This window comes from Microtus pennsylvanicus, chromosome 13, assembly GCF_037038515.1.
Source record: "Microtus pennsylvanicus isolate mMicPen1 chromosome 13, mMicPen1.hap1, whole genome shotgun sequence".
NCBI classification, from domain to species: Eukaryota; Metazoa; Chordata; class Mammalia; order Rodentia; family Cricetidae; genus Microtus; species Microtus pennsylvanicus.
The window spans coordinates 66,071,387-66,086,695 of NC_134591.1; the positions used below are offsets into that span (position 1 = coordinate 66,071,387).

At 51.8% G+C, this 15,309-nt stretch overlaps 1 protein-coding gene across 1 annotated transcript in view; it reads right to left on the minus strand.

The window, feature by feature from the left end:
* Positions 1-15,309, minus strand: part of Man1c1 (mannosidase alpha class 1C member 1) — a 148,052-nt gene that overhangs the window by 67,461 nt on the left and 65,282 nt on the right. The window lies entirely within an intron of this gene.

Here is a 15,309-nt window from a genome sequence, read left to right on the forward strand (position 1 = left end):
GCCAGCTTGGGCCAGGGCAGCAGGACCCGGTCCCACCATGGGGATGGGCTGTTTGTTGCAATAAAACTTCAAGGCCTCCTTTCCCCTCACTTTTAGATAAGGTCTTATTATGTAACCTAGGTTAGTCCTCAAGTTCTGGGCTCAAGCCATCCTCCTGCCTCAGTCTCTTGAAAAGCTGGAGCTACCAGTATATTGTTTATTATTATTGTTGTCTATATGTATGGTGTGGGGGGGGATATGTGGATACCATGGAGAACACTGAAGGACAGAGTCTCCACTTCCTTCTCTGTGGCGCTGGTTCTCTCCTTCCATCTTTATGTGCATCCCAGGATCCAGCTCAGGTTGTAGGCTTGGCCGCTAAAACCTTTACCCACTGAGCCATCTTGCCAGCCTTTCGAGGCTTTTCTTATAAGTCCTAATAAGGAGTTGACGTCCACCCACAGTCCCAACCCCTTCTTGGCAACGCAGAGTGGAGGTTGGTGGGAGACGTTCTCCACTGGGGCGATAGTCTCGAGTCCTTAGCCAGCTGGACGACATCTTCTTAGAACTGCTCTGCCTGCCATGCGCAGGTTCCACAGTCAGCAAACACCAGCTGAGTGAAAGCCACTGCGCGTGCGCGCGCGCACACACACACACACACACACACACACACACACACACACACAACATGGCTGTTTTCCCAGTCACCCCTCCTGTTGCCAGCATAGAAGGAAACCAGCTCCAAGGCCGACTCTGCACCTACAGGGAGGGAGATGCTAAAACCCTATCTCTGTCAAATAGCAGGGGCTGGTCACTTCAGGTCCCTAAACGGGTTCTGGGCATCAGAATCAGCACAGAGATGCAGATTCTCAGGCCAGCTCCAGACCCTCCCCATTGTATCTGCTGTGATGGAACTGAAGTCTACATTACCAAAAGCCCCTCTGGGAGCTGTGGGTGCCAGGGGGAACTCTGGTTAAGAGGCACAGTTTGGGCTAGAGAGGCAGCTCAGTGGTTAGGAGCATGCATTGTTCTTTCAGAGGACCCAGGTTTAGTTCCTAACGCCCACATCAGGCAGCTCCCAACTGCCTGTCTGTAACTTTGGTTGGAGAGGATCTGATGTCCTCTTCTGGCCTCTGCAGGCACTGCACTCATGTGCACAAACACACAAGAGACATGGATTTTAAAAAATAGTAAAAAAAAAAAAAGACAATAAAAGTATTTTTAAATAGAGACACAGATTCATCAAATAAACACAAAAATAATGTTTATATATTTTATAGTTGGTGAAGTTGCACTCAAGGGAGGGTGGAAAAAGGGAGTCATAAGCAGTAGCTGGTACCTCAGGGGTGGGGCCCCTCAGTGGGCAGATCAAAATACAGTCATAATAAAGATGATGGTGATGATGATGGGGGCTGAGCATAAGCAATCTTGCCTGTAATCTCAGCACTGAGGAAATGAAGACAGGAGAATCAGGAGTTCAAGGCCATCATGAGCTATAGGGCACTCTCTCAAAAACTCAAAACTCCAAAATTACAAATAAAGATAGCTTCCAGGTGGTGATGGCACTTGCCTTTAACCCCAGCACTCAGGAGACAGAGGCAGGCAGATCTCTGTGAGTTCAAGGCCAGCTTGGTCTACAAAGTGAGTTCCAGGACAGTCAGAACTACACAGAGAAACCCGGTCTCGAAAACCAAAATAAATAAAGACAGCAATGGTAGGAAAAGTCTTCTATAATGCATTAACTAAGCCTGTTCTCATAACCACCGCAATTCCTACATTTTCAGGAAAGGAAATTGAGGCATAGGAAGATTAACTCACACGCCCAAGGTTAATACAGCCAGAGTATGGCGCACCCGGCCTGCTGGTACTGCAAGCTATACTTCCATCTAGTTGGCTTAACTGCCCAGCCCCAGGGGTTCTCTCTTCCCCAGTCAGTGGGTTGAGCTATGGACTCCAGCATGCGTCTGTGCGGGGAGGAGCGGGGGGGGGGGGGGGGGGGGGGGGCTGGTCCCTGGAGACAAGCCAGCTTTGCTCCCACTCCCTGCTCCCTGGAGGAGAGACATGTGCAGCCCCCAGAACCTGGCAGAGCCTGGAGAATACATCTCTCCATGGCTACAGAGCACTCTTCTGGGTCTGAGGGAGTTTGATGTCTGGGATTTCAAGCCCTTCAAATGAAGCCACTCCAGGGTTTGCTCCAGGCAAGAAAGCAAGCTTCGGCCTTTTCCCACAGAAGTCTTCGTCATTAGCCGGCAGCCGTGCCCTCCTAGGTGGCAGCAAGTGTCAAGTGACAGCTTAGTCTGGGATGTTCAAGATTTTCTCATCCTCCGCATGAGGGAGGCTATTCTGACTTTATTTTTAGAACCTAACACAGGGAGGAGGGACACCAGGTATCAGGGCAAGCAGTGTCAACAGAGCAGCACCCCCTCCAGTCATCAGAACACACCCCTGCCTCCTCCAGGCACCTCTAGGCCTGACGCTGCAGACTGCCCTGACGCCTGTGTGGTTCCAGCCCCCACCCAGAAGAGAAAGGGGTCTCCACTTGGAACCAAGGCAGCCTGGGTATGACCACCTATGTAGCTGGGGAGGTCACCTCTCTCCTTCTCTCTGAGTGTTTCACCTTTAAGATGCGATGGCGGATGTTCAAGAGGAGGCATCTGGAGGTGGGAGCCCATGTCCACACCTGACATGAAAAGAGACAAGGAAACAAGCTGTTTCTGGGCTCGCCTGCCAGCTCTGAGGGCAACAGGGACCCAGGTCCTTCCCATGAGATCTGAGCAGGCCCAGGTTTCAGCCCCCACCCCCATCAGGTGAAGGTGGGGTCCAGGCAGCAGGGGGTCTAACTTCCTGGGCCTCGGCAAGGTTGTCTTTGGGCCCCTTTCTTGGGGTTCTTTCTCAGCGTTTTTTTTTCTTGCTCTTTTGAGACACACTCTCACTTTGTAGCTCAGGTTAGACTTGAACTCCTAACCCTTGAAAGCTGGGACTGTAAGCCTGCATGACTATACCCAGCTTCCCTTGCTCTTTTAAAAAGAAAAAAAGAAAATCATCCTTTACAGCTGTATCAGTAGGAAGACACATCTGATCTCCGCTGGGTACATTATTATATGTGTTTTTATTCTTCTGATCAGAAGGAAATTGAAATTAAAACATTCCGCGAGCCCATGGGCCCTGAGTGTTAGGCTTAATGAAGAAGTCAGACTGTGCAAGGCCATGGGGAGTGAGCTATGGCTGAGCGCGCAGAGATCTCTGCCTTCCAGGCCTGCACCCCCACTACATGGAGCATCCTCCCGGGTGTGGCCTGTGCCGTTCCAGAAACCCAGCACCCAAGAACACAGACCCCCCCCCTCCCACACCACCCCTCCCAAGTCCACCACCTCTGTGGCTCCCCACACTGGGAAGGCGATAATAGCTCCAGGAATGGGAGGTGTGCCCCTCCTCAGACGCTCCGAGCGTCGACGGTAGGAGTGGCCCTTAGCACACATTCTGACTGGTGGCAAAAGTGAACATCACTTTCGTGGACCCTCTCATGGGCCCACTGGGCCTGGCTCATTTCCGGCCTTCTTCCCTGCCTCACATTCAGCTCCCAGCAAGGTACACAGTGAGGCCTCAGGACAACAGATGCCAAACTAAACTCCAACTTAAGCAAGAACACATGCCGCCACCCCCATCTGCTGCCGGATGCAAAACAATGTCCAGCTGCACTTCTAGGACATGGTTATGTCAGGATCAGGGTCCTCAGCAGAACCATACCCGCCTACAGGAAGTGACAAGGACAGGGGGTTTGAAGCAGATGGCTCCCTTCCTCCATCCTTCCCTCCTCAAGGCCTTGGGGATATGGGTACCACAACAGCAATGACCTCGAACGGACTAGTCCCGGACTTCACAGTTACTGGGGGAGAAAATGTGATTGTGTGTTATCCCATCATTAAAACACAAAACAAAAGCCACGGGCAGAGAATTGCAAGTTGTCTCTCAGACTTGATGAAAAGAGAAAACAAACTTGAATATTAGCACCAAACTGTGCTGACAGATCACTTCCAGGGCTCTTTGTCTCCGTGGGGCTCTTTGAGAAAATGTCATGGTGCCTATTGATTCTAGTTATGCTCGGGAGGACCGCCTCCTGCGGCGTGCGGAAAGGGATCAGCTTGTGCCAGAGGCCCCTGGCCAGGAGGGGAGAGGCTGTGGCTGGATGCCGCTCTCTGCAGTGGTCAGTGATCCGTCCCTGCAACCCCCATCGCTGACCCCACTGTCCACTTGGCTGCAGGGGCTCTCATCAGCTGGAGAGAAGTACACCCCAGGGGGACACAGCCGCCCACGATTTTTGGACCTTGAAGTAACCCAGGAGACCATGCCCTAGGCACCCGTGTAGCATGAGGTGGAACCAGCAGCCCTGAGCAGCTGAGACCCGAGGAGCCAGGGGTCCTGGCTGTTGAGCCTGGGGCAGGAGGAGGTATTTTGAGCCACATCTGCGGACCTGGTGTTTATGCTCACCAAAGTTCTCTTCCCACAGATATGCCCCACCTGTGCCACGCTGAGACTCCAGCAGCCCCAAAGGGACCACGAGCTAGCTCATGCTCGCCTCTGGATATTTCTGTGCCACCCCCCCCCCACTCACACTCTTCCGTTCGTGTTTCTCTGCTCTGGGAAACCATCCCCTCAAGAGCAAGCTAAGGGGATGTGAAACTTAGGTTTGCAGACATGACCCATACGCTTTATGCTGACCCGTGTCTACACAAGCTGGGGAGGGCTGCACAGTGGAGACAGTGCCTGGCTCACGGGAGACACCCCACAGCACTGTGTGGACAGCATCTAGCACACCGGAGACACCACGGGTGTCAGATGAAAGGGACAGGCTCCTGTGATCCCAACAACGGTCACAAGGAGACTGTCACCATCCCCATTACACAAGGGAGAAAGCAGGGTCCTGGGAAGGGAGCATGCTCCTGTCCAGTGAACAAGCGATGGAGTCAGAATCTGAGGAACCCATGGCGCCTGACTCCCAGGCCAATGCCTGTGTCTCGCAGTCCCCAGACTGGAGAAGTCCCGTTTGCCTCCATCTTAGCTGGACACATAGCCCTGGGGTTGACTGGTAAGCAGAGAGACCATTCCATAGCATTGGGGGGACAGCAGGGAGGGGTGGTTGAAGGAGGAGGGATTTAACGTGAGAAACATTTGTGGGTGTCCCAGCTCACCCCTAAGAGGAGGCAGGACGATCAGGACCCCTGCAGACCGGGGCTGAGCAGGCAGTGCAGGGCACTAAGAAGAAGGCAGCATGCAGCAGGAGGCTAAGGTTGGTGCCGACAACAGCAAGTGTTGACAAGCATAACAGAGTAACTAGAACCCTCACAGCTTGGAGCTCTAATTGGCTTAACCAACTTGCAAAACGAATACTGTCCCAGGAAAGCTGGGGATGCTAAGCAGTATGATCCAAATATGGGGTGTGTCTCATATGACTACCTGCTATCCCCACCAGAGAAAATAATACCCAAGTACTCTTCGCCCTCAGACGGACCCCTGGTGGAAAAGCAAACTGGTGTAGCATGAAGAGAAACAGTCAAAGTTTAGACATTTGATTACCATACAACCCAACAATCCTCTCCTACGCATATACCCAAGAGAAACGAAAGCCTACGTCCACACGTTAATGATCACGGCAGCGTTGTTCATTACAGAAAAAAAAAATGAAAACTTAAAATGTCTGTCAGTGACTGAGCCCATATCGTGGTATATCCATACGATGGACTAGTATTCAACAATAAAGAAGAGCGAAAGACTGATACAGGCTGCCATTTGCCTAAACCACTGCGCACACTCAGAGGAAGAAGCCAGTGACAAAGACCAGGTGTTAAAAGAACCACACATGGGTTCCTCTGGCGCTGCCATGAGAAACGTCTGGACAGAGGGAAACCTGACTTGGGCTCATGGTCTCCAAGGGTCTCAGTCCACCGTGGCTGAGGAGGCATGGAGGGAGTGACTCGGTCATACTGGAGGAGCTTACGGTGAGTTCTCCAACACAGGGCAGGTGTAATCTCCAAAGTCCACCCTTCGTGGTACTTCTACCAATCAGGGCTCACCTCCCAAAGGCTCCACAGCCTTCTAAATAGCACCACAAGTTGGGGACCATAAGCCTGTGAGGGCCAGTTTAGAGTCATAATCATTTAGATAAAGCACTCAGAATTAGCCAGTTACACTGGGTTGGGGGGACCGGGAAATTGGAGCCGAGTCGGGACCACCTGCCTGTGAGTGTGGGGTTTCTACGACAGATAATGCAAATGTTGTAAAATGAATTCTGGCGGTGGCTAAAACTTCCATCAACATATCAAAAATCATTTCACGGTAACCAAAAAGCATTTTACAGGAGTCACCAAATACCAGAAACTAAAGTGGCCAGCAACAGCAGAACAGACAAGCAGACCCGACAAAGAATCAGCTACCGCCCACAACAGAATAAGGAGATAAGAACCAAGTCCGGAAGGCACAGGACATAATTAAAGCTTAATGCACACAAAATGAATCCATGGTGTGAGGAATCCAAAGAGCAGCCACCCCTGGGAACCTACTGACCAGAAAGAACCTTCGAATGGAGCAGGACCCTCTCCATGCAGGTCTGCAAGGCCAGCCACAGCTGCATCTGTGTAGAACTTGCAGGACTGTGTGCCTTACGATTTTACCTTGCAGATGTTGCAAGCAATGCCTTGGAGCTTGGGTCTTTTTTTTTTTCCTCAAGCAAAAATTTTGTGGCTTTTCCTGGAGGTACACTATGGCAAACCAAAGAAAGGGAGAAAAAGGATCCCATAAGTCTAGCTGAGTGAATCACTGAGTTTATTGGGGTAACTTAAATGAGCATGGGCAACTTGAAAGCAGTTGCATTACCCTAATAAGGTGACAACTCATGAAAGTGGCATCCCTAGAGCTCCCTGTGGGACTGGCAGGGGGCACCAGCTGGCCAGTTTCCCTTTCACAGCCATTGTCACTACTCATAATCATGGGGGTGGGGCTTTGCAAACCTTTTAAGTTTCAGGAACTTCCTATGGTTTGTGTGTTTCCTTTACTTCCTGGGTCTTATTTACCAAGTCTCCTTTCAACAGCAAACACTTTCTCTCTGAGGACAGAGCTCTGTGCATAGAAGAAACACTTGCACGTTCCAAAAGCAGGGTTCAGATCTAGGTTGTCAAGCCTCCGGGGAGTCCCTGCCCTAGGTACTATCTTCCCCATCCTCAGGCACTAGACCAGATGGCTGTAGAGAATTCTACTGGCATTGCTGATCTGCCACGGTGCGAATCCACATTCCTATGAGTCACAGAGTTTGCTGGGAAATTTGGCGAGTGCGTGCCATCAGCGTTGTGAGAAGAGAGGGGGCTGGTTGCTGTCGGCTCAACCTTGTTTCCAAGGAAAGAAAGGTCTTTGGAGAGTGGGTGGAACACGCTGCCACGGGGAGGGAATGTCAATTTCAATATGAATCATTTCACGCATGGCAGTAACTCACTCTGGGAATAGATACCCTGACTCACTCAGCTCCCACAAGAGCGTGGCTTGTTGCTAACATTTCAGATGCCAAGAGAATCAGCAATAGTTGGGGGAGAGAGAGAGGAGAGAGAGAAGAGAGAGCGAGGAGAGAGAGATATCCCCAGTAAATGCCAGGAGTCCAGAGGCAGAGGCCCTGTGCACAGACCCTTTGTGCGGACACTGACAAGGCCCAGAGGACATTGTGAGCTCTGGTGACAGCCGGCGCCAGTGCTGGGACACCAACCCAAGCCTCTTGCCTGAGAATTCTTTTTACAACAACCTGCTACTATATTTTCTAAGGAAATAAATTCTCCTCTGTGCTAATGCTTTTAAAGAAAAAGAAAGGGGCCATGAAGCATCTTAATTAGAAACTGCTTGGAGGAGAGGGAGAGGCCTCAGAGGGAGCAAGCAGAATCCGGCCAGTGGCCAGCCAGCTGCCCCAGAGCCCAAAGACCCAGCGCACCATGCTGCAGAGGAATATTTACTCTGAAATCACCAAGGGTGACCCAAGGGGCATTCTGGTCATCAGAAGGTGGCGAGGGGATTGTCATTCAAGGTCCCAGGGAGACCTCATGGGACCCGCAGCATCTGTCCACTGACCGCAGGCCCAGCCTGTCCTTCAACACGGGCTGGCTTTTCATCCAATTACCCTCCTCGGGCCAATGGCACATCTGCCAGTAGCCTGAGTTTCTGGTTCATTTCCTCCGTGCTTTTCCACCCTCTGGCCTCCGGATGGAGCATGCAGGGCTTCCAAAGCATGTGACTTCCTGGGAGGGTGCTGGTTGCCCCAGAGCCTGACCTGTTCTGTTCAAGGAACTGCAGTGTGGCCACTTGCGAAGCTGATGACAGTCATTTCTCAAAGCAAACTCCAGCCCCAGTCAGGAATGTGTGCTCAGCTTGCCAGAATCAGCCAGCTGCCCAGCCCCACACTGAGGTTCCAGGAACTATAGATGGTTTTTTTTCCCCAGAAGAAAAACTCCAGGGGAAAAAAAAAACAGCTCGTAAAACAGAAACTGTATTTTCACCAGACAACTTGAAGTGCTATTACTTAACCAAAGAGATGAAAAAGATACTGGACGGGGGGCAGTGAGATGCTCAGAGGGCAGGTAAAGGTGTTTGCCACCAAGCCTGATGATCTGAGTTCGATCCCTGGAACCCACAGGACGGAGGAAGAGAACAAATTCCTGAAATTTGCTCTCCGACCTCCATATATGTGCCAGGGCGTGTGTGCACCCACATACAACCAACCACACGCGTGCGTAAATAAATGTAATCCTTAAAAAACAAAGCATCAGGAACAGAATGCATGTGTGCAAAGAAAACTTCTTGTATGTGTTAGCATGCAGGTGTGTGCACATGTGTGTGAGGGTCAGAGGACAACCCTCAGGTGTCTCCGGGTCTCCAGGCACTGTCCACCTTGTTTTCTGAGACAGGGTCTCACTGGCCTGGATCTAGCCAAGTAGACTAGGCTGGCTGTCCAGTGACACTCCCTCCCCCGATCCGCCCGGCTCTATATCCTCGGTGCTGGGGTTACAAGCATGCACCACCATGCCCGCGTTTTTACATCACATCTGGGAATCAAACTTGGGTCATTATATACTTTGCTGACCGAGCCATCTCCCCAGACCAGGAAGAAAATCTTAATGTTTGGTGCCACTCTCCGTGTCTCAAACCCCCCAGCCTCATACAGCGTGAAAACCGAGTGCCCCCAGAGGCCTGCGACTTCGGCTGATGAATGCCAGGCATGGGATTCGAACCTAGGTGAGTGTCCACAAACAAACTCTTGAGAGGCAGGGTAGAGACCCAGGGAGACATGAGATGTGGGGAAGCCGGGTCTGCTTCACAAACTAGCTAGCTCGCAAAGCTGGCTTCTCGAAAGGGAGCCCCATGGGGAGAAGCTCTCACGTGTGGAACAGACCAGGAAGAATGGCGTGTGTACCCAGTGTGCGCAGGTGTGTAGGAGAGTGTGAGGGGCAAGCAGGTGATACTACTAAGGCCCACTCCCTACAGCAATTGTAGAAATGGCACCACGGGGCCTGGATTTGTTCACTCCTCAACATCCTATTTGCTCCGTTTACAAGGCAAAGATGATTGTTCTCTCTGCCAAGGCCGAGCACCGCCAGCCGCTGATCTGAAAATCGCACTGTGTTCGTTTTGCCTCTCGACTCACGGCTATATATCATCCCCGTGATGGGGACTGGGCTGGCAGTTCTATCAGGGAATCCATGGGCAGAGACAGAATCCAATTTGGGGCTTCCACAATCACCCTGGGGCTTGGCTTGGAGCTGGGGAAATATCGCTTTGGGCCACACAAACACCTCCATCCTCCACAGTGAAGATTCGGGGAATCAAATTTGCTGAGCAAGCGGGACAGCTACTTTTCCAGGCCTCTCTGCTGATTCTGAGCGCACTTCACGGCAGGAGGTCAAGACCACCACCACTGAACGGGACGGAGCCACGGAGTGAGCAAGGCCATGAGCAAGGCCCAGCCAGGCTGGGAACAAAGGGGAAATGATCCAGGCAGAGACCATGGCAGACTGCTCATTCTTTCTACAATACATCAAGAGCCTGCTGCGTGCCAGACACTGCTCTTTCCTGGGTTAGAATTAGAGTCATTATTATTAATTAGCTAGTAGAACGCTGACAGCGGCTGCCATGCGATGAGTGCACGTGGGCAGGTGTTGCACCAGGTGGTTCTCACACGCAGCAGCTGCATTGAATCCTCAGTGGGAGAAGCTGCTGCTGTCGCCATTGTGCAGATGGAGAAACTGAGTGCAGAGAGGTCAAGGGAGCAGCTCTGCGACAGAGGATGAGGAAGTGGCAGACCCAAATTTCAAACCCAGGCTGGCCTGGATGTCAGATCTCTGCCCCTTGCAGCTCAGCTCAGCCAGGCTGCAAGCAGGTGTTCCTGAAGTTGCTGGGCAGACTTTCTATGTGGAAGACAAGTCCTTTGAGCCCTAAAAGCTCAGTTCGTATCCAGTAATGACGCCGAGAGACAGGTGACGCGGACCCTAGCTGTGGTGTATAGGGGAACGAGGACTGGAAGACACATCGCTCCAGCCCTGAGATGGCTTTCTGTTCCATTCCCTACACTGTGTTCGCTGCGGGACAGGGCAGCGTGGTAGCTCACTGCTCGGGCTTCAGGGCCCACACTACACCTGGGATTCAGCTATTGCAAGTCCTGGAGATTTCTAGTTCTGTTCTCTCACCTGTGAAATGGGGCGACCATGGGTAAGTGACACCTTACAGGGGATTGAGGGGTACACTAGAAAACACAGCTATGGTGTTGGGAGTGATGTGTACACAGGGTGTGGTGGCCTCTGGATCCCAAATCCCACACTCTTGAAAGGCAGTTCTGAAACTCTGAGAGTATCTATCACTGGTGGTGGTGACCCGGCCACAGTGTCAGGTCACAGGGGACAATCTGGCTAATCTCTGGATGGGTGTAGCCAAGTGCAGTGGCCCGGGATTCCAGCCACTAGAGTTAATGTGTGCTGTTGTCTCCACCAAATCCCTTTTCCCCTCTCTGAGCATTAGCTTCCCCAACTCTAAAACAAAGGAATAAACCAGGTGGTGGTAGCACACGCCTTTAATCCCAGCACTTGGGAGGCCAGCTTGGTCTACAGAGTGAGTTCCAGGACAGACTCCAAAGCCACACAAAGAAACCCTGTCTTGAAAAGTAAAAATTAAACAAAACAAAAACGGAAATGAACAGCCACACTATCAAGGCAGACGACTCTGTCCCATGCATTTCTTTCAGAAGGGCCAAGCTCTCACTGTGCAGACAGAAAGATGAGCACTCATTGAGTGTCGTCACAGCCAGCTGACGCGGACTGCAAAGAAGGGGGCTTGCTGATCACATGCCCTGGGCACCCCAAACCCTTCTGCTGGCAAGAGGCTGATTTACTTTCTGCTGTTTTCCTGTCATGAAATTCTAGGTTGCTGCTCAGATGAGGGGCCAAGAGGTGCAATGCCCACTGCATTCCTACCAGGGCAATGGGGATGGGGCAGGGGACAGCCCTTTGGTACTTATGTGGGTTTCTGGGTCCAGGGAACTTGGACATGCCCCTAGGACATGGAAGCAGCAGTTTGACCTCAGGGCTCTTCCTGTGCCATGATCACTGCACTGGACATCTGCAGCATGCTGCCTGTGTGCTGTGCATGCGCCATGCTCACAGCCCTGAACATCCGCAGCGTGCTGCCTGTGTGCTGAACATGCACCATGCTCGAAGCACTGCATATCTGCAGCGCGCCGCCTGTGTGCTGTGCATGCGCCATGCTCGAAGCACTGGACATCTGCAGCACGCTGCCTGTATGCTGTGCATGCGCCATGCTCACAGCCCTGAACATCCGCAGCGTGCTGCCTGTGTGCTGTGCATGTGCATCAGTTTGTGTGCATTAACTACTTCTTCTGAAAACAATTCTGTTGCTGCCTCACCTTGCAGCTGGCCAAACAGGCCCAGTGAAGTTAAGAGACTTGCCCAAGATTACACAGCTAGCAATAGCAGAGTGACATTAAATCCCGGCCCACTGGCTATGGAGTCCAGGGCCCCCAGGGAACTTCTCTGTCCCCAGGTTCTAGCCGTAGGTATTAGTGGCTGGCCTCTTCTACAGACAGAGAGACTGGGCCTCTGTGAGCCAAGCCACTTACTTTACGATATGGTGACTGCCAACCTGTGCTGGCTCTTCTGCCCCTGTACCATGCACTGCCCCAGTCTGAGGACTGACCTCTGTGGCAAGAACAGAAAGACCTACTACCCAAGAGCCTCCTCAGTGCTTGGGGCTGGATCCTGGGCGTATCTCCTTATTAATTACCAGGGACAGGGCCAGCAAGATGACTCACTGGGCAAAGGTACCCATCAGCAAGCCTGTCAATGGGTGTTCAAGCCTCAGGACCCACACGTAGGAGACTCCTTTGACCTCCAACTCTTACACACATAAAATACACAAAATAATTATAATCCCCACAGGCTCAGGAAACTGAGCCCATGCCCACTCCGTGGAGAGCCACACAAGCTTAGCTGGACCTACAGTCCATGCGCCTCTACCATCCAGCCGCACAGTAGGGGTCCCACATGGAGAACTTACAGAGGAAGGGAAAGGCCTGAACGACAGGCCAAGAGCGGGCTGTCTTCTCTGGTGGCCTTGGGCGTGTCTTCCGATGGAGCCGGATGTGGATGAGGACAAGCTACAAGCTACTGGGACAGTGGAATGCCCAGTTCACAAAAACTGTCCTCAGCAAGAGGATCCGCCCTCGGGGCAAAAACAGCTTTGATGAAGGACGGGACAGCATGGGGCTGTTGGCGTGGTGAGGGGCCACACAGGGAGACCGGAGAGACCAGGCTCAAAACAGTGACCACTGTCACCATAGCTCCTACATATCTTGGCAAAGGGAGGCACTGGTGTGGTCTCAGGACCCTCCCCATATGCAGGCACACAGTGTGGTCCCCAGGAACGGGCTGTGGGAGCCCATCCCATCTGAGCACCGCCCACATGGGTGCTGGGCAGGGTCCCCATGTAAGTCTCATTCAGTCAGACAGGGCAGGGTGAGTCTGTCTATTCCTGCCTACCCCGGGGCATCTTGTGTCTATAGGGCCCAGCCTACTTGAGGTCACTGGTTATGGCAGAGGCCACCCAACAGCCACTCCCCACTCCTCCCTGGGCCAGGAAAGAAACAGGAGTGTAGGCAGAACAGGGCAGCTGCTCCTACCTCTGGGACCCTCTCCCTGGACCCAGGAATGGAGTCTTATCTTCTAGGTGTGCTCTCATGGACTCTGAATTCTGAAATCTGTCACCATTGCCGGGGCTCTGAGACAGGCAGGCCCAGGCTGTGTTCAGAGCCACCTGTGACCCCAACTCCCAGAAACAGATTACAGGAAACATACTAGCCAAGGAGCGCTCAACCAGGAAGCAGGGACGCCTGAGTGTGAACCTAGGTCTGTCTGACTCCAGGATTTCAGACCAATAAGTGTGATTTACAGTACTGTCTAATGGTCCCCTCTACCTGTCCCTTTCTGAAGACCCTGGACAGGCCCCAGGAGAGGGCCAGGAAAGGGGAGCCCCTTGAGTTCTAGGCAGCTGACCCCAGGCCCAGCACCCAACAGTGTGGAGAGTGAAAGAGTAAATGGATCAAAGCAGCCTCCTGTCTGCTGTCCTCTCCCTTTCCCCGGCCACCAGGGCACCCTGGGGGGAGGGCATGTTTACTGCCAGGAGTGCCATGGGGACCGGGCAATGGGTTCCTCGGGCCTCCACCTAGGATCAGGATGTCCAAGCAACCTCAGAACTCATTGCAGGCTTCCTGGGTCAACTGCCACTCTCATTGATTGCAGTAGAAATCATGCCGCACTCCCAACACGTGGTCCTTCGGGTACTCAGACACGCTCCCACGGATGTCCTCACAGAGGCCCAGGACAAAAGCTGCACCACCTGGAGCCCAGAGAGGTTAAGTGACTTGGGCACAGCCACAGCTAAGGACGGAGGAAGGATTCGCACCCAGGTCTTCTTGAGGGATTTGTTCTTTCTATCCTTTCGGGAGCCCAGGGCTCTCCCTTACTAGATAAAGTCCTGAAGGGCTGTGATTTAAATCCTAGGCTCTGAGCCAGATGGTGATGGCACACACCTTTAATCCCAACATGCATGGATCTCTATGAGTTTGAGGCCAGCGTGGTCTACAGCGCAAGTTCCAAGAAAACCAGGGCTACATGGAGAAACCCTGTCGCAAGAAACAAACAAATAAATGAGTGACTGAATAAATAAATAAATCTGTCACTTTGGGCCAGACTTAGCCCAGTCCCTCCTAGAAGTGCTTCCTGCAAAACCTGAGCAATAGCTGGGTCTACACTGAGCAGTTTCAAGCCCCACGGTCAACACCAGTTCCCCTTTATGGAAAAGAAAGGGAGACGATTTAAACCACTAGCGTCCTTTCCTATGAGCTGAGCAGACTGTCATCCAGCCACTTGGGAAGCTGAGGCAAGAGAACTGTTTAGGCTCAGGAGTTCAACATATTGAGAACCATCTCAAATATGTATTACTATCATTATTATTGTTCTGTTTTTTGAGACAGGGTCTTTCTATGTAACCCTGGTTGTGCTAGAACTCACTATGTAGGCAAGACTGGTCCCAAACTCATAGAGATGTGCCTGCCTATGCCTCCTAAGTGCTAGGATTAAAAGTATACACCACCACGCCTGGCTCAAATATTTAAAAAAATTAATACAAATATTCTGTGACAGTTAATCTTCCCCGTCAACTTGGCTGGATTTAAAAATCACAAAAAGACACACCTCTGGATGTGACTCGGGACACAGACTGAATCAAAAAGCTGAGCACCAAATTCACTTCTCTCTGCTTCCTTGCTATGAAAACCATGACAACAGCCACCTCACATGCCTGCCCCGTGCCTTCTCCACCACAATGGACTGTGTGCCCTAAAACTGTGAGCCAAACAAACTCTCTCTTCCTTAAGTTGATTTTGTCAGATATTTGGCCGCAGAAAGGAGAAAAGCAGACAACACACATTATTTGTCATTTACAGAAATACTTACAATTTACCCTAAGCCCCTCCCACAGAGTCAAAACTTTGTAGACAGGATAAACGCACAGGAGGGAAAACTGGAAGGACATGGTCAAAGATGTCAACAGTGGCTACATTTACAAGACAGATCAACTTTAATCTCTTCACTTACTTTGCCCACTTTTGTAATTTTTGGATCCCTTCTCCTCCCACATTTACAAAGGCCTAAGGCTGTTCAAATCCATGTCCTTTTCTCCTGTGACAGAGGTGACTCATCTGGACAGGCTAAGAGCCTCCAGCACTGACTGCAGGAG